This window comes from Oxyura jamaicensis, chromosome 2, assembly GCF_011077185.1.
Source record: "Oxyura jamaicensis isolate SHBP4307 breed ruddy duck chromosome 2, BPBGC_Ojam_1.0, whole genome shotgun sequence".
Lineage (NCBI taxonomy): Eukaryota > Metazoa > Chordata > Aves > Anseriformes > Anatidae > Oxyura > Oxyura jamaicensis.
The window spans coordinates 110,943,735-110,965,804 of record NC_048894.1 but is presented as its reverse complement, the minus strand read 5'-3'; the positions used below and the strand labels follow the sequence as shown (position 1 = coordinate 110,965,804).

Below are 22,070 nucleotides of genomic sequence, written 5' to 3'. Positions count from 1 at the left end.
AGATGATTCTAGACAGCTCTATCACCTACAAAATCATATGAGATCTGCTGAATTTTGCTCTTTAGATTTGGTAGTTCTTTTGATGGTATGCACTGTAGGTCCAAATAGTCACAATATTAGCAGAAAGACATCTTTGTTTTTTTATTAGGTGGTAGTTTAGTTTTAGATACTACAGTGTAAAATGTATTCATTTTGCAATGCTGTTATGTTAAAAACCTTTCTTTATTATGAAGTTATAATTCGGGAAAGCTATCTTCCTCCTTTTGGAATGCTTTAAGAAAGCGTGCGTGCACTCATGTTTGGGGAGCTTTCTGGGTTATTTTGGTTCCAGTAGATCTGTAGGCTAGGTCCTGGCCGGATGACGTACAAGTCAAGTAGCAGTACTGCTCCTGAGGATAAAGTGGGAAAAAGAAGGTGATCGGGAGAGGAGTAAGTGGGCAGGAGCAGATGGGAAGTTTACAGAGTAATGTGAATTTGCCAAATGGTTTTAATTTCAACTTCAGATCACAGAAGATGAAAATCTGCAGCAGCAAGAAATGTTTACTTTTATTAATATATTGTTTTGCCTTTTCTTGCTTTCAAAATGTTCTAGCTTCAGATACAGCTCAGCCATTCTGTAATCACTCCTATGAACCTCCATAATGTATTTGTCTATATTGCTCATGGTTTCAGGCAGTATGGATGTTCTCTGTGGACTTAAAAAAAAAAAAAAAAAAAAAAAAAAAAAAATTACCTCTCCTTTTGTTCATACCTCTATTCTTTTGCTCTTTCTATTTTGAAAAATTAGTGGTTTCAGCTTTTCTCTTCTTTCCCTCTCCCAGAAGGTCTTTCGTCTGCCCTCATCCTCTGGATCTCCCCTTTTCCACCTCAGATCCCATTTATTCATCCTCATTTTTTTCCCCCTTGATGTGATATGGTTGTTTCTTCTTCCTGGTTAGTTAGTTACTGCTCTCCCTCCATAGCAAAAGCCTGATTTCTTCAACCGAGTGGGTTCTCTGCTTTAATGCTGCAATCAGAATGCACTGAACAGTGCTTGCACGGTTGGGTTGGGAAACTGAAGGAAAAAAAAGGAAGAGGGAGCAGTAAGTAGGAAGAGACCTGGAGCACTGCTCCTGAACACATCAGTTCTTGCTGAGTTGCAATGCTAAATGAAGGTAAAAACAAGTACACTGGATTACTTAATTTGAGGTGCACATGTAAAGGTGGGGAAAGATGTATGGTATCAAAGGGTAGGGGAATGAAAAGGACTCTTGAAGGAAATTAAGTCCCTAAAAATATTTTTTTTTTCAAGTAAACTTGTGATAGTAAATGGGTAGAGGTGTTTGAAAGCTAATGAAGTGAATAAAAACCTAAACTGCACATGCTTCTTGACTTAAAAAAAATAAAGGTAAAACTCTTGATTTTTTTTTTAGTATTTTTTTTAATGAGCTACCACCATGGAGTGGCAGTTGCACCTCCTTTCTTGTCACAGTCTTCTGAAGCATGGGGGTGTTAGATAATTGCTCTGGTTCTCTCCTTTTGGAGGAGTATCTATGAAACTAGTAGACATCCTTAACTATTTTTCTGTTGTTGGTTTGTTAATGAAGGCAAAGAAGTTTACCAAAATTGAATTTTTTATGAAATTCTGTTGTTTGGTTTATCTGTATTCTCCATGGAGGAGGACAGAGTGTATCATCTGTCCTTATGAATGATCTTTCCAATCCTGGCCTCATCTCAGGTGCTGAAGGTTCACCTAGACTGCTTAGAAAGTTTCCCATTTATTTAAAAATGCCAGGGCTGTCAGCCTCTGAGGTTCACATTTGAGTTCTGAAGCGCTCCAAACTCTGATTTTTCAGATGGCTGAGCAAGCTGCCACTTGTCTGGGTTTTACTGAGCTTTAGAGGTGCTCTATGAGATGCTTAGGGAACTGCACTGCAAGAATTTATGAACTGTGCATGTTGACCCAGTTGTAGGGTCATTTTCCATACAGTTATACTGGGGAAATCAACAATTACATTGACGGAACAAACAGGAAGGCAAAACAATGGCTTAAGACACCCTTAAGTAAATCCCTGGAGTGTGAAACACTAGAGCTGACTGCCATAGTGTCTCAACTGCCCCTAATTCTACCAGCCTGGTAATGTGCTTGAGAATGGGGCTTGCCACTGTAGGTTCTCAAATTGATACTGGGGCTTCTAGTTTTAGCGTCTGAAAATGTTAGATGTGTTCTTCTGAAGCTTTGACACTTCAGGGGAAGGAATGAAATTGCTTTGTTGAATCTTCATTTCACACTCTCAACCAAAGATATGAATGGGAAAAGGGGAGCCAGTTTATTAAACAGTGCCCCCAGTCTCTCAGTGTCAGTGCACCCCCACCTATTCAGAGATACTGGAAGATGAGAGTTACTTACAACTCTGTGAGATCTACCTCTTAGGATCTTGAATTGCTGCCCTCTCGCAGATTTTGTCAAAGGAGGAGAAAAAAGTTCTCCCCAACTGGTTCCTTCCTGTAATCTGTTGTTTGAATTGAACTCGTGTTCTTTTTCTAGAGGAGGGCATAGCTGCTCTTTTATTCTAATGTGTGTGCTATTGATCTTTTCAATTTGGGTCTCATCCAATATCCACTGAAGTCAATGAAAAGGTTCCCATTGACTTCAGTGGGGGATGGAGCAGGCCCTTCATGAGCTATTTAGTAATATTTTTTTTGCTATCATCTGAAATTCTTATACTAAAGCTTTCTCTGAAAAGGTGATGATTTATTTATGTTAATTGCTGACAAATCCTGTGATGTTTGTGAAAAACAGATAATGGATGAAGGGGGGGGTGGGGGGGGAAGTCCAAAAAAATATCTTTGCAATACTTGTAACCACTGGCAGATAAGATGCTGTACTATATTAATTTAGTCATTACAAAAGATTGGCAATAAAAATGTTTTAATAGTGTTTCTCTCTGATGTTAATGCTTTTCTCACTCTATCCTTCCTGCAGCATTTCTATTTAATAACTCATGATCCACTTGCACATCGTCATCCTTTAAGTCATGTACATAAGTAAAGGACTCTGCATGATTATGAGCCTGATGTCCCTCTAGTATATGACAGTTTGGATCCCTCTGCAGGAACATGCACGCAGGATCAAGTCTGGTGCACTACTGAATCCTCAACCGCTCCATCTCTCTCTACCAATAGATAGTTGGAAAAAAAATCTTAACCTTTTGCACTTCTGGCATATATGCTGTTACAGGGTACAGTTTATCACACACTTGCCCTTATCTTCTTCTGCTTCACTTATAATCTATCCTCTCTGCACAGTGTTTTGTGCTGTTTATTGCGCCTTTCTGTTCAAACCGTCAGGGGCTGTACTGTAGAATGTCTTCCCAGCGTAGGTAAGAACTACCTTTCCTCTGGTTGGCTCTGTGTTCACAGACCTTCTCATCAAGCTTGGTTCTCTTAATGATCCTGTAGGTTGCTTTAGAATCAGAAATCTTGGTCATAAGAAAAGCAATAGTGGAAAAAAGAGCATCCCATTGTGCTGCTTTGCACTCAGGCAATCATGCAGCAAATATACCAGTCTAGGTGGCTGACTTGAATAGCTCAACAGTGGTCAAGGTGCTGGTGCACAGGACTGCCATCTTCCACCTGAATGTCAATAAACCTATTGCATGTTGTGTGACTCCCCTACTAGCCCCATTGGCATCTCAGGTTGTAAAACTTGTCTGAAAGCAGGCTACTGAATCACATGCAGCCCTACCTTCCAGACTGAGGGTGTTCCAAGGAAAAAGGCATGAGCTATTTCTCCATTGGGAATATTTATTTTACCTTTAGATGATTATGTAGACTTAGACTTAGTTTTATGCTTTGGGCTCTAGCTTAGTCCTAGAGCTTTGACAGGTTGAGTAAGTGTGTCAGGTAAAGTTGAGAGTCATACATGTTATCCCCTGATTTGTTTCTGATGCTGAAAACATTGTTTGTTATGGTTGTGTATCTCCTACCAGTGAAGAGATACAGTTCTCTTCTCTAGGTATGGTCAGAGATTCCTTTCACATGCCACCTGAAAATGATTCCATATATATTGGGTACCAGTTATTCTGGGTGCTACTCTCCTTCAGCACTGGAGTATCACTAGGCTGGGAACTTCTAGACGAGTCAGTATTTCTGTGTTTCTGATTATGATCATAATTAGTTTTCACGGGCACAATCCTCCTGTGTGGTCGATAAACAGATCATTACCTTCTTGCATGTCTAGAAGTAAGAGGTTGTGCTCCCTAATAGCTTCACAGAAAGCATGCATCACAAGTAATCATGGACTTACCAAACAGAGGGTAGTAGAGATTCCTCTGTAATGGTTTCCTTCTCTTGCCTCTTTTCTCTTACTCCTAGTGCCCAGGAATCTTTCATCTTTCTGAACGAGTTGGTAATTCCAGGATCATCTCCTTCACTAGAAGACTTGAAAGCTTTCCAGGGGATTTTGTCCCAAAGGGTGAATGCTGTTCACAGTGAGACTACAAGATAAATCTTGTGAGCACTTAGCATTGTCATGGTTTGATATCCTAGCTAGAATTGTTCTTCGTGCTAGCAAAATAATCCTAGAGCTGGCCAAATATATTGCACATCTTCCCACTGGTTTTTCAGTTTTCACCATCTGTGTGGAAAAAAAGATACATGGCAAAGGTCCTTGGTCATTTCTGCAGAACTAGAGAAAAATCTGGGTCTGATAAAAGTCTTTTTGAGGACAAGGACCCTAAGAAGTTAAATCTCTGATGCACAAAAAGCATATTCATCAGCCTTATTGCAGCTAGTGGCACACTGCCAAGCACTGTTTGCCAAGTACAGTTACTTCACTTGAGAGAGTCACCCTGTTTCTCTTGAGAATTCCTGCACCAAGGACTGCATATGGATTTTACATTAAACAGTTATTGAATGAAAGACAAACAGTGCTTGGACTGGGGACTTAAGCTTAGGCCTCTCTTTTTCCCTAGAGGGTTTTCTACTTGCTGTTCTATAGAGACCAACTTCTACTTTTCCATTTGCTTTGAATCACAAAATTCAGACTTCTTTTCTACAAAATGACATTGTTTGATGGAGTGAGTGGAAAGCAGACCTGCTCCTCTGGTTTTCAATCCCAGCCAATGCACATGGTGGTTCAATGGACTTCTTTGAGTCTGCCAGTTGTGGACTCGCATCCTTTCAGAATTAAGTGGTCCAGGACTCATGTACAACTCCAACTTCTTGATCTTAGGGGGAATAAGGTGGTAACTTCTACCTCTGAGGATTATGGTTTTGTCTAAAGATCATAGTTTTGAATTCACAGAACATTGGGAAATTGTATAGCTGTTGTGTGAAGCTCAGTTCTGTGAGACTGGGCTTCCAAGCATGCCTATCGGAGTAAGCCTCTCAGTGTATTGGATGGAAAATTCCGATGTGTAACAGAATGGCCAAGGCCCACTAAAATCCTAGCAGTGTGGGGAATCTGCCAGACAGAACTTTATATGCAGAACTGTATGCTCCTTGGGAGGATAGATGAAGGTCTTGATAATTGCACTCTTAGGTGTTCATATCAAAATTCTGTGTAAATATTCTTGCAGGCAGCTTGGTACTGCTCAGATGTGGAGGGAACTTCACTGCCCTGGAGCTCAAAGCTGTGAAAGTAGGCTGCATAGCCTTCTTGCTGGTCTTCAAAACCCCTGTCCTTACCTTGAAAGACAATAGATCCATGATGAATGGCCAACATGGGCAATGAGGCATAAACTCCTCCCCCTTTTGCTCAGAAACCATTAATCTCTGCTCTTGAGACTGTTAATAAGTCATAAAACCACTCAATCTTCACCTCCTGGGTGTTTTAAAAGCAGTGTGTTGCACTTCCTGAGTTGTCTGTCAGCGACCCCTTGTAAATGAAGGCAACCGATGTCTGCATGGTGGAACTGTTAGTTTTGACTCAGGGAACCCCCGTAATAAACCTGATCATGAGCATTAATTGTAAATGCCAGAACTCCTGTTCTGTATGGAAGTGGGAGAGGAAGGAAGTGTTGGTGTCTTCCAGGGAGTTTTCAGTGCTTCCTGTATATCTTTCACTGATCATTTTTTCTTCACTTTGGTTTCCGTTTTTCCTCTTCCACTAGGCTGATTTTTCCATCACTAAAAAAAGGCAGGTAATTCTTGTAGCCCATACTGGCATGGGTAGCCGTGGCTGACTTACCTGCAGTATGTGTCCACCAGGGACTTCCCACTGTATGAAAGTGAGCTCTTAAGAGAATGGCAAACTGTTTTCCCAGCCCCAGCATTGCTGCAGCAGCAAGAAACCCTTTGCCTAGCTGAGTACCATGGACAGAGACGTCTCCTTGCTGGCCAGGCCGCCTGGTATGCAGCAGATACGGCTGGACCAGAGATGGTGTTGCTCTCATCGACAAGGGGTTTTGGTATAGGCAGCCCCAGAGAGGTGGTTACTAGGTCTGGTTCTTGGTACCAGTGTCTCTGAGCTGTATTTCACATGTAAATAGTCTAGCAGTGGCTTTAGTGCTATTAGGGCTCATCTTGCAGCAATCCAGGCCAGAACATGGCAGCAGAATTTGCCAAGGTGCTCTTATGTGCATCAAGGTATTTGCTCCTGGCTGGAACATCAGTCCAGTCATCCTGGGGCTTGGTCGTCATACATTTGAACCACGCTTTTGACTACTTCTTCTCAAAGCTTCTCAGTAACTACTCTTTTGCTGAGGATAAGGATTGAGGACAACAGTATGCAGTGCTGCAGGTTCAAAGACCCCATGTGCCCATCAAGACAGAATCCGGTTTTCTGCATGGACTTAGAGGTTTAGGTAACAGCTTACCTTACTTTAGTGTCTTCTTAAGTCCCACTCAGCAGTAGGTCATAGTCCTAAACTCTACCAGAGGACATGTCTGTGTGGTACGTTTTGGCTTAGGGCTGTGAGACCGTCAATTAGATGTACCTGACATGCCATTGTGGGTGACATAAAAGCAATAGGCCTCTACCTCGTCTTCTTACAAGCTTCGGGGGAGGGCTGTGATAGCATTGTAAATAATTCCTCATCTGGCTTTGGTATTTCTTATTTATCAGGCTAACTATGCCATTGTCCCTGTCTCCAAGTACGGACTTGCCCAGCTCCTTAGCTTTTTAGATTTGGTTGAACTGTCTCCCTGGCACTCTGTTGAAAATCTGCCCTAGCTAGATTCAGGATTTTGCTTTATTACATTGACAGTCTGTTGTTACATTTATTTATAGCCACTGCTGGGTCTTCTAAAGGTCAAGCCATTTCCTCAGAGAGCATTTCCAAGTGGGCATTACAGGGTCTCTCTCTGCGTTACCATTTGACTGCTGTGTCTTTCCCATTGAACGTTAACCTCCTTCTCTGAGTCCTCGAGTGGCACCTCCTGCCTGTTTCAGAAGAAGGTCCAATTTCTGAGATCTGCCAGGTGATGACATGAGGTAATCCACTGACCTTTATCAAGCACTTGTGTGGAGGACGTAACTGCCAGAGCTCATTCCAGTTCTGGGAGAGCGGTACTGTAATCACTATTTGATCTATGCATCTGAAATTCCTGATACTCATTGTCCAAGGAGGATGGCTGCCTGCAGGGGAGAGGGAGGTGGGGTAGGGTAGGGGGAATCATCAGCACTGGCACATATGTGAAGAAGGAAAAAATAGTCATTACTTACCCTATGATAACTATGCTGCTTCCAATTACTGCTGTAATCAATATGGATCCCGTGGCCAAGCTTGTCTTGCTTTTCACTGTCCTTAGCAATACAGACTTTGAATTGTAAAGCTGCTGCTGATACAGGGTCGTAGCTACCCTGACCTTTATTCAGTACAATGGGAATTCATGTGTGTGATTCTAATAGACACACTATTAAAAATAAAGTGATTGAGTCTTGCATGCATGCACATATATACACCTACAGTCTGTATTGACTACGGTGTTTCGGAGAGTCAGTTACTGTAAATACCTGTTGTTTATTACATGCTTCTATTTTACTGGAATATTTATTATGTATTGTCAGCGTATTACAAATTGTGTCTTGTTGCCATGACAAATTAGTCTTTTTAAGCAGCGAATTTCCCGCACCTCCTAAAATTATTTTCTTGAAATACTTGCTGTTTTTATTATTGGTGCTTGCTTTAATTACCATTTAGAAATGAACAGAATGGGAGGTACAACAGATTATCATTACTTATATGTTCAGCAGTTAAATTCATAGCTTGAAAGCCAAGTGTAACAAAATGCCCCACAGCTCTTTAACACTTTGCTTAATGTAGTTGTAGAAGAACCTTAATTCATGTTTATACAATCAGCTGTAGCGTATTAAGGCTTCTGGGCGATGTGGTGGCTCACTAACACAGCACCTCTATGGGCTCAGTTTATCCTTTCAAACAATGTCTGAAGGCTGTAAAGAAACCTCTCTCTTTATGAAAAAGAGAACTGTTGGAGGGGAAGGGTCCTTAAAGAGACTCTGTTCCCTGTCTGGTCTTGGCATAATAACCTGGCTATGAGGGTTGTAAAACCACTGCTGCTTCCATACTGTGAATCTGTGAGAAGGAATAGGGTTAAGACAGATAGAGAGCACATCTTACTTCACCCAGGCTGTTCTGAGCTATACATTGTGCCTTTTGAGAAAGGCACCTATTGTAATGAATGCTTTATTGTGGAAATCCATTGTGATGTACTGGCCAGACCCAGTACAGATGTTCACATAGAAATTTAGCCCTGGCATAGGGTGAGTGTAGCACTTCCTGAAAACGTTGGACCCTGCAGTGCCTTAAAGCTCCTCTCTTTTTTTACAAGACACCAGATACGCTGTTAACCCCAACCACTCTTCCAAAATGACTGATAGTTGAGGCAAGCTCTTTCTTAATGTGAACCCTTAATATTCCTAATTTTATATCCCTGTACATTTACTAAGAGGTCATAGTCCTTAGCGGGGGCTATCATTTGGGAATGCTGTAGTGTAACTGAAATCTATGACCTCTTAATAAGCACCAGGAGAAAGAGATGGGGATCATTCTACAACATGCCCTGGGGGTGCTTTCCCATCAAGAAGGCAAGCTGGAACTGTTCAACTTTTTTCTTTCTTTCAGTTTTTTACCTTCAGGGGGAAATTGATCGATTTGGAGATGATTATTCCATAATCTCTGAATTTTTCTTCTTCTGCACTGCAATGGAAACTCCTTGAAGTTTAAAGGGGTTGTGTCTCCTGTGTGTGCTATGGAGTGAAACCAAGGAGTTTATGGGGACAGCAGTTCTCTTAGCGCAGTTAGTGCATTAGTAGGCAAGTTTGGAACTAAAATACCAGGAGGGTCTTGGACAGAAAAGGGTAAATTTTTAGTTTAAATTGGCTGACTAAGCATGATCACCTCTCTCAAAGGATGCTTCATTTGGGATTTATTTTGGGTTAAGGAAAGTGGGGTTTTCCCAGAAATGTGGGTGCATAAAAGACATTTTAGAACAGAGACTTATCATGGGTGAACTGCAGCAAAGTAGAAAAGGTGAACTGAGAGTCAACTTATAAAACACTCAAACTTGACAAGTATTTGATACCGATTTAAAAATAATATGAAAAGTTGGAACTGCATCTGTGAAATTTTAGTTTAATTTTACTCTTAACAGAGCTAAAAGAGTGAAAGGAAGTGACAATGTTTTTGTCTGTAATATTTTTGAAGTATATAAAATACAGTATGTTACTTTGTATATATATATAAGCAAGGAAGGCATGCATTCAGGACAGGGAATGAACTGGAGTGCTTCGGTATGTATTTAGAAACGCAGGTCCTTGTAAGCCAGCGTCATGGACCGGCACTTCATCGATATATATAATATATGGGAGCTCTTTTAAAATTTTATAAAAATACCTGTCACTAGTTTATTGCCTCCCTAACTGTGACCAGAACTGGTGTCTCTCTGTTTGTTTTAGAGCTGCATCCCAGCAGGAAGCGCAGCCTAATGACTGGAGGAAGGTTGGGTGACTCATGCGGGGGAGGCTGGAGAAGGGTCAAGTTTTTCAAGTACTTTGCAAATCTTCTACCAGCTGTAAAAGCAATGGGTAGGGAAATGAAACGGCACTTGCTGATTTACCTTTCTCTGACAAATGTCGGTTTCAGCACGTGAGTGCATAACACATCAGTTTTACTGTTAACACATAAATTAACATAAATATTTTTTCATATGTATGCATTTATTTCTTATTGCTGTTAACTGACTTCAGTCTGTGGCCAGAAGTGATGCTTGGATTTTTGCAAAAAGAATTGAGTGTTTGATCTTTCCTGTACATTCAGTTTCTAAGCAACACATCCTTTGTCCTGAACTATTTTAATATGTCAATAACCGTAGGTTTCTGTATGATTCTAATTATTTTTCTAAACTGCATTTCAAATGCTTAAAACAGTTTTAATGTTTGCTTTTTCTGTAATGTTATGTCTAGAATATTTTGCATTACAGGACAATCTTCCTTTTCCCAAGAATCTGTGTAGCCTGACTGGAGAATGTTTTTTCAATTTATGTCCATCAGTTGCTGGCTGTAATCTTTGCTTCACTGAGAACAATGGAAATGTCATTATTATGTTTGTGGAGGGCAGGATTTCCACTAGTGAGTTCACATACTCGTTAGATTGTATTATTGCTCTCAGGATTTTTCTCTGTGGCACTCAGGTCTCTGCCTTTCCAACACTCTTTATCATTTCAAAATACTCAGCACTTAACAAACTTACTTCCAAATAGCACTTCCCAAAGAAGTGACAGGCTGTGATATTAACCCTGTGGTTGCAAGTGCTTTTCCGTGGAACGTTTATTCTGAAAGTAGAAAAGCTTTCCATGTCTGCCATGATGTCAGATGCTTTCAAAAGCAGAGGCTGAGGAAATGGAAGAATGCAGTTTATCTCATTAAAAGTAGATACTGCCTCTTTTGTGACCCTCTCCACCTGGCATTGTCTTTGATTTTCTGTTGTTATTTGGTATGCTTATTCTTGCTGCCACGGCTCTGCTTTTCTCTCCTGTTATCTTTATACTTTCCATGCTCTCACTGAGTGTTTCTGGAGGTATACTTTTATTTCTATTGCCTTTTCTGCTATCAGCAGGTCAGGTATCCCTGCAGTTTTCCCTTTGGCTGAGAAGGGTGGAGGTGATTTTCTCTAGTGCTGGAGTATCCCACTGTGTCTCTCCTTCTTGTCTCTTCTCCCTCTTTTTTCACTCTTCACTCTTCTCCTGTTTGTTCACTTTTTGCCTCTAGGATCTCCAGAATAGTGCTACTATTCCCGTTGGGTACTTCAGCAGGAACAGCAGACTGAAATTCACTCAGTATACTTAGTTTCATTCTACAGCCTCTGCTGGGCTAACTTTACACTGCTTTTTATAGGAACCAAGAGCATAGATGTGGTACACTCAGGTCTAGAGCCTGTCTTGTTATTTGCACAGTCATCCATTGCGACAGTCCCATTTTCTTGATTTTATCACTATTTCATTAATTTTTATAAATGCTCTGATTTCTGTCTGATGTTTCCCTAGGAATATACCATGGTGAATACCACTGAAAATATCATAAAATATTCCCAAATGGTAGGAATATTTATTCCTCACAGCATGGGCAAAAGTGTGTTTGATATTCCACAGAGCTTCCCCCCCCCCCCCCCCGCATCTTTCAGTGCAGGCATATTTGCCCCCTATTTATTGCCAAGGAAGAGTTTGTATATGCTGAGTTGGCTTTGTGAGAGGCTATTGCCTTTTCTGTTGCATTTCAGTTATTGGCCAGTGCCAAAAGGGCTTAAAAATTACTTGTGTAGTTCTACTCTATGGGCATGGAAAGAGGCTCGATACAAATTAAAGGTTAAATTCTACCTATTGCAAAATTTCTAGGCTTGGATACAAAATCAAAGACAATTTCAGTATTCTGTGAGTCCCACAGTTGTTTTTTTTTGTTTGTTTGTTTGTTTTTTCATACAATGTTTTTGAAACTGCAAGTCAGTGGATCTGATGCTGTGAGGGTGCTGAAAGGGGCTAACTGATGTAACTGATGAATAAATACACGTTCACTGTGTCAGTATTGCTTCTTGCATGTGGGGCAAACCTTACGTTTGATACGCCTGTAAGACTTGTATAATGCCTCTCTATGCTCCAAATCTTTTGTACAACTGTTTATCTACAGTGCCATGAAATGTAGCCAGCTCTGCGGAACATAGCAGCTAAGGTCCATGAGATGTAGTAGGGGGAGACAGGAAGCTCGGGCCAAGAATAATGTGGCAAACCTCCTGCTCTTGTGAAAAATGCCACAGGATTTCTGCTGTCCGCAAAAAAGCAGAGATTGCACTCCATTTTTTTAAGACCTAAGAGGTGGATTATTTCGCACGTGCATTGCCAGAAGTGGCTGGTGCTTTGTGTTTCAGGTGAGTAGTACTCGTGGAAGTTGCGTGTTTCAAAATGGTATTGCTGTTCCTCGTCACTCCTTCATTTCAGACGTAACTGGCAGTGCAAACCCTGTTATCAATCACAGGGAGGCCAACTGTGGTAACCCAGCCATGGGTGGAGAATCCGTTCCCTCCCTTGCATGGGCTTTCAGTGCCACACCATTCTGAATCATGGGGTCGAGGAAGCGGCTCAGGGTAGTGTTTAACCCTAACGTCATATCCTGGCCCTCCCTTTTCTCCCTACCTCTGTTCTCTGGGAGTTCTAGCACAATATTTTGACTTGTGAGCCCAGAGGGTTGACTGTGTGGCAGACACTTAAGGTAATTATGGGCTTACTTATACATTTTACTGTCAAATTACGTAATTTTCGATAGAGGGCATAATGTATGCTTTCTAATACACACTCTTTGAGGCTTGGGGTTCTGCCTCTTATTAGATAGCTTAAAAGTCAAGCCATGTGTTGTAACAGACCCTGGTACAATTGCCATGAAATGTGTATAGCATTCCTCCCTTTCCTTCCATAACATTGTAGGCTGTGTTAATGCAGGATGCTCTGTGGAAGAAAAGGTTGGATTTGAAATCTTTTACTGTAATATGTGGAATGTGTTTACTAAACCGTGGAAGCTATTAGGGGTACAGGAAATGTTGCGTATTTAGGTAGTCAGTATGCTCTTAGTGAATCGAGATGTGGAATAATCATTCTTCCATCAGCCAAGTGTAGTAAATGTGGTTTGCAAACTGAATGTTATTTGCATAGTTTATAGGCCTGCCAGCTATTCTCTTAACTATGAAGTATATGTTTTTATCAGAACAGTGTGTCTGCTTTTGAGGAAGGGGAATGGGGAGAACAGAGAACGACATGCTTTACAAACAAATGAAAAAGAAAATGAATTATTTTGCTATTGACTAAAATTAGGTTTTGATTAAACATTGCAACTGCATTTGGTGACAGTGAAACGAAAGAATTTTTGCTTTGAGTGTAAAAATGGTTCTTAGCATTTCCTGTACTCCTATGGAATTGACTCTTTTTTTGAAGGGAAAAGACAATTTTTTTCAGAAAGCATCTTTTTTCTATAAAAAGATGTTTCAACTTTTGACTATTTGTAAGTTGTTTATTATATTATCCTCTTTCTACTTCTTCCTTATACATTGTTAAACATGCTGGACAAAAGGTTCTTCTTTCTTACTGTTTCTCAATAAGCAGTTAAATCAGAATGAAAGAAGAATATTTGTGAGTTGCTTAAATTACATTTTAGCTTTAGTGATGTGGCTCCAATATAGGACTTAGTTGCCTTTTGTATAATAGTGTTTGCATAAAGGTGTTGTAAGTTAAAAATCCAATATAGTTATGTTGTATGTTTCTATTCAAAATATGATTCACAATTAACATTTTTGCTAGCATTTCATCTGTGACGAACATGGGCAGTCTTTGTTACTTTTTCCTCAATAAATGATCCATTATTTCTGAGATGCATAAAGTGTCTATTTTCATACATGGATAGCTAGCCTACACCCGTGAAATGTTTCTAAAATAATGTGTAATATTACGTTATTGTTTAAGTAAGGACTGTAGCATTCCCCTTTCTCAGACCTTACAAGCATAATCAGGCATACAGTATTTTACTAAGCACAAAGACTGTCTATGCAAAATGCCTGCAGGATCTCATAATTCTCCCCCCTATTTCTGTTTTCTTTTTAACCTAGACCTGCCTTGGATTTGTGTAGTTCAGTTTAAGTTCATGCAGTGAGTAGATTTTTTGTTCAAAGATGGATAGCTAAGAAAAGTTACTTCACCTTAAAATTTGCAACCCTTAAACTGTTCTTATAAAATGAGTCTTCATATGTTCTTTGGCATGATTCTTCTGTATCCAGTCTGTACTGTTTTCTATGAGCTAGAGCAGGAAGAGGGAAAGAATCAAATGAATCAATGCCTTCTATCCAAGCAAAGGCTTTGTGGTTTGTGTGTCGTCTCCCCCTTAAAATTAAACCTTCTCCTTAAGCCTACTTTCTAAATAATTCAATGCCATGTCTTTCTAACTTTTTGTCTCCTCTCCCCAGTTTTCATTTGTTTCTTTGAAATTCTTGCCTTTCTTCCTTTCTGTATTATATTTGTTGACAATATGGAAGACTCTGGGTGGAAAAGGAAATGGTGTAGCTATGTTTGATCTGCTGATTGTTTTTGTTTGCTTGTTTAAAATAACTTACTGGAAGTAAAAATCCCAACACTAGCCACTAACATTTCTCACCTTCAGGACTCTTGCATTAGGATTATTTGCCTGTCCTTTCAGAAAATTCATAAATGAAAGAACAGATATCATTATTCAATATGTATTTGAGGAAGAAACTGGGGAAATGATTCTACTTGATTGCTGATAAGCAAATTAATGCAAGACATTGTTCCTTTAAGAATAAAATAAGTTTAAAGTCCACTAATTTCTTCCATTGTTAATCCATGAGTAGATTTTAAGCTGTTTAAAACTACTGATCCTGAAAAGACAGCCTACGCTGAAAGTAGGTACAGTGAGTGAATGTGGAGGGGACCAGGTGATAGTAGATGAATTGGACAAATTGGACAATCACTTTTTATAAGTAATTACTTACAGTTGGAGTCCTCCGCTTCACGCAGAGGATTAGGAACTTCAGTGTCTTCATTCAGAGAAAGACACTTTCTTGTTGTTGTTTGTTTTGTGTTGTTTTTTAAATAACCGGGAACTTTACTTCCATTTTGCAGTCAGTGGTAAAGAACTGTAATTGAGTGTGTCTCAAACCTTTGCTGGCTGGGGTTTAACTCCCAATGAGACTGTATCTTTTTGCCTTACAGTCTTTGATGTATTTATCCTCACAGTATCTCAGTAAAGTTGGGAAGATCTAAGGATGCTTAAAAATTAAATTTAAGAAAAAAAAAAAAAAAAAGAACTTAATCACTTAAGATGGAATATAGGTGTTTGCATCCAAAGTTGTGACTCTGAAAAACTCTGCTCAACTGTTACCATCCCTAAAAGACCCTCCTCTGGCATAGTTAATGGTCTCTTGTCTCATCTTGAGTGTGGAAGTACCACTGCTTTCTCTAAACTACAGGAGAATAAAGAAATTAGTCCCACATTGAAAAGCAGTAAACTTCAGACTACAATTTAACTTTACAGGTAAAGGTAAGTAATTTCACAGAATATTAACCTTCTCCACATTGCCTTATTCTTTTGACCATCCCACAATCTAATGCTTTCCAGTTCTTGTTCCAGACCATCAGTGAAGGAATCTTTTGCATATGGGGGGAAATGATATACCAGGGGGTTGTCGTTCAGGAATGTTCTGCTCCCACATTTGGGGCATTAAGATGTGCAACCTCTTTTAAAAGAAAATGTAACACTCACGAGACTGATAATGCTAATTCTGCCTTGCTTGTTCAGGTTGCTCTTAAATAGCATCGTGAGGTTCCAGTACAGGAAAATGCTGCTGGAGATCCTCTGGAGAGGTGTGAGGAATGGAGGATGTGAAGAGGAGATTCTTTGTTCAGTGGTGTTGTCAGTTAATGATGATCCCATTTTTTTCCATTGGCTTAGGTGTGAAATGGGGGATACCTGACATTCCAGAGATGAAATTACTGGTACAAAGCAGAACTATTGATTTAAATTGAATTGTAAGCTATCCTTTTCCATATACTAGTTATGCCAGTTAATACTGTTACAGAGAAGCAAGTCGTGGTGCATGCACATACTATACCAGTCACTTCCACAACAGATTTCCATGTAGCTGTAATAGCATTGAACTGGTTTCCACATTTGGGACACATTTTCCCACATTTGGAACACAGAGTAAAGACTTCTGACTCTCAATTTAGACTTTGTGGAGCCTGACTAGGAAGTAAAATCTGGAGGTATAGAACTTGCACCAGCAATGCTTTGCTACAAGTTTATATATTGATTTAAACTACTGGGTCCTATCCATCAAAGCTTCTATTTCAGAAAATATTTTCTGGGAATCTGTCTTTGCAAAAGGCATAGCAGTCCCTTAAAGAAATTGCTGCTATTTATAGAATTGTATTCAGAAGTGTATGTTTTATTTGAGATCTTAGATACTGATCTCTGAAACTCCAAAGTAAAGGATGAGGCTTTAATGATCAGAGGGCAGCATCTGTTAATGCTAGCTGTTGTGCCTATTTATATATCATATAAATTTGCTCAAATGATTTGAAAATAGGCATGCATAAATGTATACCCAACATTTAGTTTACTGACCATAATATGCTACTCATTGAAATGACATTATGACTTGCAAATGGATCTTCAGTCTAAGGAATTTTGCAGTGTAAAATGTCTTCTGCGGAAGAAATTAAAGGATGGTAAATTGTGTAAGCAAGGTGGAGTGGAGAACATGCTTGCTAAAATCCTTAATTGCTGAATAAATGTATTAATAGCTGAAAGGATGCAGAGGTGTCTAAGACCCATGCCACTTTGCAGTGAAAGTTAACAAAACAGTCCTCTGTTCCCCCTATTCCCACCACTGCTCCGGTTTTATTTATGAAACTTAGAAGAGTTTAATGTTGGCAGGAATAAACGTGACCAGACAAAACAGTAAACAAGACTATCTCTGTGCTTTTAAGGGATGCTGAAGGCAGAATTAGCATCCAAAATGAGGAAATAGAACTCGGAATTTCAGTGTAATTACTTCAAAATACTCTGCAAACACAAATCTTTTATTGAAAAGTAGTGATTAGGTATCACTGTGGCAGCCTTCTTCATCTTTTTATTTGGTGTTACCTGCTGATGCTTGCTATAGTAAGTGAAGAAGTAAATACCTGAGGAAGGGGCCATGTGCTCAGTGTAATAACCAGATTAATTTAGGAAACTAAGTTGAATCTGTTTAGGAACTCTTCATTCATAATATATGACTCTACTGAAGTACAGGAAGGCTGTGCACAAGCAGATAAGGGACATTCAGGCCCCTGTAACATTGAAGTTACCCCAAATTTTCCGTTGTGGTCTGCATATCAAAAGGGAAGAGAGTGATGGGTGATGAAGATGATCTTATTGCGTAGGATGCAGTAGAATGGATCACAGCACAAAGACCCTTGCAGTAACTGTGTTAGGTTTGTATTGTACAGTGTGAGACCATGCAGAGATACGTTAGCCGATGTAGGTATGTTAGATAGGAGAATTGCATTAACTTGTGAGCAAACAATGTCTTTCTCAGGATGCTGCTTCAGTTCCAGGGCTGGCAAGATCCCCAGTAGCTTGGGTGTTTTTACTTCCTTTAATGCACATCATGGATGTGCCAGGTCTGTATATTTGATTTGCAAAGGGCAGAAATGCACTGATTTTAAGTCAGTTGTTGATGTTGTATGTTGTCTGGGTAGCGTGACAGTCCTTTCATAGAGTCAACCCTTTGAAATATCAATTTCTGTAGTTTCACATCTGTGTCCTCTGAACCTGGCAGGTGACTGAATCCAGGAGACAGAGGCTTTCAGTCACTGCAGGCAGAGGTGTACTTAACTTGAAATGTATTGCACAGCCTGTTGAATTTTTGTTCACTATTGGCCTGCTGTAAGCTAGGCGTGTGCACAGATACCTTTCTGAACAGGGGAAGAGAAGTTAGTCTGTTAGCAGTACTTCTGTGTGTCACACCCTCATTACAATGTGTTTCATTTTGTATTCCATTTTTCCTTGTTAATTTGATCCTGTCAGTAGTTAAAACCGGGTAATTTGATCCAGAAATGATGTGAATCACCTACGGAGAATTGAAGCCTACGGAAATTTAACATGAAAGAGAGACCTGTCTTGCACCTGTTTTTCTGCACCAGTATACAGTGACCCTAGAGAAGTTAAACAAGGAATTTTCTTCTGAAAGAGAAGGCAGAAATTCTGCATGATATTAAGGAGAAAAGAGCCTCAGGGAGGATCTTTCAATCACTGTGAGCTGACAAAATGCTCCAGAGCAGCACAGTCCACTTTTAGTGTCACGTTGAAGAATGGAGACACAGTTCAAGGGTGTGCTATTAGTATCACCAACCCAAACTTCAAGCGTACATGTGATGGAAAGGACCCTGCTGTAGACAGCTAGCTCAGCTGCCCAGTGTTAGTAACTTGAGAATGCTTACAGGTCTTTTGTTCAGATCTTATTGAGGAAAATTCAAATCATTGATTTATTTATCATTATTTTTAAGTTCGAGCACACCGACTGTTTTATAAATATAGAAAACCAAAACAAAGGAGAATAACCTGGTGAAGTATAGGCACTGCTGCCATCTTTATTATTATCCTGTGCCTCACTCAGGTGGTGTTCACGGTTACCTGTACTGCTATCAGACTTGTGCCTCGAGGACATCTACAGTGCTCATGAGACAAGGCTTTATGGAGCAGGCTCGCACAGCACTCTACTTCAGAAATGAAGTGATTGCTGGCCATAAGAAATCAAAAGGGAGCATTACATTACTTCCCACTGCAAATGTGATCTGGACCAACAAGCTGTAACCTGCACTGACAAGAAAATTAGCCTTGCCACTGTATTTTAAGGGAGAAGAGCATTTTAGGGTAAGATGTAAGGCAGTTTCCCTCTGGAATTGTGGGTGATTGCCATATTAACAGAGGCAGGGTGAAGCTCTGGAGTGGGAAACCACAGAATGGTTCTAGTTAAGAACTTTTTGAGACATCCATGTGTAATTCATCAAACGTGCCTTTTGTCTGTCTGAAAACAAAATAAACAAAGGAGATGGTCTCCTATGTGGTTCTCAGTGAAGGAGATAATCTTGGTTCACTGAGTATAATATTTTTAAAGGGGCATTTTTGATGTCACATGCTGTAATGAATGCTTGATTTTGTCTGTCTGAAGAGAACGTGCACCCCCCCAGCAACACCACCTGAGTACGACACCTGTAACTTCCAGGGCTGAAGAGGCTGAGGAATCTATTTTAAGGGAGGAAGACTAGGTGACAACTCAAGTTGTAACAAAAAGCCTTGTGTGAGAACAAATAAATACGTCATTTTTGTTTTCTGTTTATAAAACTGTGTCTTCTAGGACTTGTAAAAATGGGAGCAGTAATCAGGATCAGTATGCAAATGCCACATAAACTGTCCACAATTATTCCCTACCTCAAAGTAGCTTTCTTCCTTTTTTTTTTCGTCCTCTAGCACATCTTACCAAAACACAACCCACACCAAATTAGTTCTTCAGTATCAAGGCCGACAGATCTAAGCTGTGATAAAATATGGGAAATGGATTTTATACAACTGGAGATTTTACAGGGGGCACCTGACAGCTTTTTAGGAGCTAACCATGGGTGAGTTCTTTGAGTAAAGTCCCTCGGGAAATCTGTCCCATGTCATAGGTAGGCCCCAGGTTAAGTAAGACTAGTGGCTAAGAGCAGCACTGCAAGCTGTGGCTGAAAGGTATCTGAGGGTCAAAGTGGATGATATATCAGACCATGAGAGCCATCATATTACTCAGGAAAATTGCTTGGCCATTGGCTTTTTCTGGATAGCTAACACCACAAAAGCCCAGAAGGCCCACAGCATGCCACCACAGGATTCAGGCACATTTGGCCTTCTGTAAAGAGTCAGCATGGTGTTTCTGTGCCTCTGGGAACTAACTGTGACTCACTGCCAGTATGCTGGACTGTTGGATGGCTCGTCTTCCCCTAAATCATGGTCCTGGAAAAACACACACAAATCATAGTGTCATAGACAGAAATCCGAATAATGGTGAATCTGCTGGCCGTTTCTTCCTGTACGCAGTGACCAGGAAGGATGATGTCAGGAAACTGTGGTATCCCACAAGAAAGCACTCTTGGGTGAACTAGCAGTAGTCATCTTAAGAGGAAAACAATACATGGAGTCACTGCATGACTCCATACATTATTTCCCCCGTGCCCATGGGACCACAGATGAGTCAGCAACAGTTCATGGTTTGTAGTAACAAAAGTAGCTGACAATTGTAACAAAATCAGTATGGATGCTTGGGTCTCATCCAGGGCCAGCAGGAGGTTCTCAACCAACAAAGCCAATGCAGTCTAGTCTATCAGGACATCTGTTGCTTATGAGGGGAGTGATGTAAACAAAGAACAGCCCTTTCTTCTTCTTTTATCTCCTCATTAACAATGTGATGCCTTGTGAACCATAAACATACAGTGCGTGTTGGTTACTGCCTTTGGTGCTGATTATACTGCTGTCGGAGAGGAAGTCTCCTGTTTTCAGATCCTTGCAGCCTTGTTGCAGGAGTAGAGGCCAGGAGTGGGCCTGAGGTGACCAGCTCTCCTAGGGTATGGGCCTGCTGCTGTCTAGCTTTCACACTCCAGCAACAGCATAACGTTGGAGTGTCTCCGTCACGCTGAAAGCTGTAAAGCCTCTACTGACAGACGAGGAGCCACAGCTATACTGGGCTATACAGATGATACCGAGGCTGTCACCAAAATGTCCTTGCAGGAGCAGGATATTTTTAAAACAAAATTTTGAAAGGATCATGGGAAGCAGGTGTTGCCGTGCCGCAGAGGAAAGGTCTCTCCCACCCGGTGGGAAGATTCCTTCCCTGAACTCCTTCTTGGGTGATTGATTTAACCCTCCGGGTGTGGGTAAACACAACCAGCAGGTACCTGGGGCGAGGGGAGAGCATCCCTCGCAATGTTCTGTGCTAATTGTGTCCAATCTCTGTTGCTCTGTAAGAAGATGAGAAAAAAGCCTCATAAGTCAAGTTATGCATCAGAGATAAAAAGAGGAAGAAATCCTTCTTGGTTCTACCAGTTAACTCCACAAATCACGGAAAAGAATGGAGAGACAAACAAGAATAAGTCTCTTTTCAAGCCCCGTCTTGACTCTTGTGCCCATGCACAAGGGAAGATCATGCACTTTTCACCCTCCTACTCCAAATGAGTTCCAGCTAGATGAGCAGAGCAAGTATGGTCTGAGAGAGAGATTGTGTTAGGCATTTAGGGGAGATGGGACCAAATTGTCCCAGACTTTCAGCGTCATGTGGGACCTACCCCTTTACCAAATTCCTTTGAAAAATCCTGTTGCATCATTCTCCTTTATTCACCATGTAGTATCTGGGTTTTGCTGTGGTTTGCATCATAATTTGAAAGCAAACAGCACCATACTCTTTAGAGGGTTAAATGTTACCTTCAGTGATTGTGCGTGAGTCCCTTCGACCCCAGGAAGTCTTCTGCCCATGCCAGAGTAGGGAGTACAGCTTTGTGTCTTGCAGCCCTCAGGCAGTAGTTAGAATTTGTTCTAATTAATGGAGTCTCTAATAGGAATTATTCTGCATTTCCCAAGTACGCAACCAATGAGTTCTTCTGCTGGTTCGTTCTTCTGTTTTAATAGGGGTTTCAAACATTTCCTCTAGGCTTTCGGAGGAGGAGTTGTATTGAGTGCATTATTCAGTATTTTAGGCTGCACTCATCATTGCGTTCTTTGTAATCAAAGCACCTTTTTGGTTACTGTGTATATTCATAAACTACAGACAGCGTGCAGTACATAGATTTGGCTGCTTCTCCATAGCCACTCAGAAAATTGTAAGCAAAATTGCTTTTCATTTTGCCTGACAGCCAGTTTTAATTTTATTCATCGTTTTATCAGATTATATAACATTTCTGTTGTCTGCAACTGTCTTCTCACTGCTTTCCTCTCTCTTCCTTTTTTCCCCCATTATGTTTATGCTGAAAATATGAAAACAACCATAAAGAAGAGGCCAATAATAGCT

General features: G+C 40.5%; 1 protein-coding gene across 14 annotated transcripts in view; it reads left to right on the top strand.

Moving 5' to 3' along the window:
• The window catches only part of ZNF521 (zinc finger protein 521), a 232,119-nt gene that overhangs the window by 25,035 nt on the left and 185,014 nt on the right, over positions 1 to 22,070 (top strand). The gene's annotated exons all lie outside the window — the stretch shown is intronic.